Source organism: Penaeus monodon, chromosome 20, assembly GCF_015228065.2.
Source record: "Penaeus monodon isolate SGIC_2016 chromosome 20, NSTDA_Pmon_1, whole genome shotgun sequence".
Lineage (NCBI taxonomy): Eukaryota > Metazoa > Arthropoda > Malacostraca > Decapoda > Penaeidae > Penaeus > Penaeus monodon.
The window spans coordinates 43120786-43121447 of NC_051405.1; the positions used below are offsets into that span (position 1 = coordinate 43120786).

The following is a 662-nucleotide window of genomic DNA, read 5'->3' on the forward strand; positions in this document are numbered from 1 at the left end:
GAGTCCTACTACAAGCTTTGCAATTACTTGTAAGTGGAGCACAGCACACTGATGGATGTCTGTTCTTATCTGACTTTACCAAAACTGTTATCCACCACTGAAACTGATCCAGCCCTCTCATCTTTTCTTCCAGAGCCCAACCTGCTTTCCTTGCATTTACCCCTAGGTAATATGTGCTGGCAAATTGACTTGTCTTTAGTGACCCACACAGCGTTAGAGATATGGGCTTTGTACAATTAAGTGGTTACAGGAATATCACTGAATTATTATCATCTGACCTCTACTAGTTCTGTAAAACAGATTTATAATCCAGCACAGTCCTGAAAAAAACGGGTGCTGAAAAACTGGTGTACTATGTACTTTTATGCATGTGCATATGCATAAAACCAAAAATAATCATATGCATAATACTCAGGCCCACACAAATAATATTGCAGATAACTTTCTAACCTGATTGTGAAGATATGTTGCAGAAGAGAAAAAAAAGGAATGACTAATCAATAGAAATAAACTTACTACTGGTTTATTCAATATATGATATACCAGACTTTCACCTTACACAGCTAGACCATCCCATGCTTGGGAATGGCCAAAAGAAAGATCAGAATACATGCCTGCTGAGTAGATGATCTGTGGTATTGCATATATAGAACATAAATAAA

The 662-nt window shown here is 37.2% G+C and overlaps 1 protein-coding gene across 1 annotated transcript in view; it reads right to left on the bottom strand.

The window, feature by feature from the left end:
* Window positions 1–662, bottom strand: part of LOC119585848 (maestro heat-like repeat-containing protein family member 1) — a gene marked incomplete in the record, with an annotated part of 26167 nt that overhangs the window by 8472 nt on the left and 17033 nt on the right.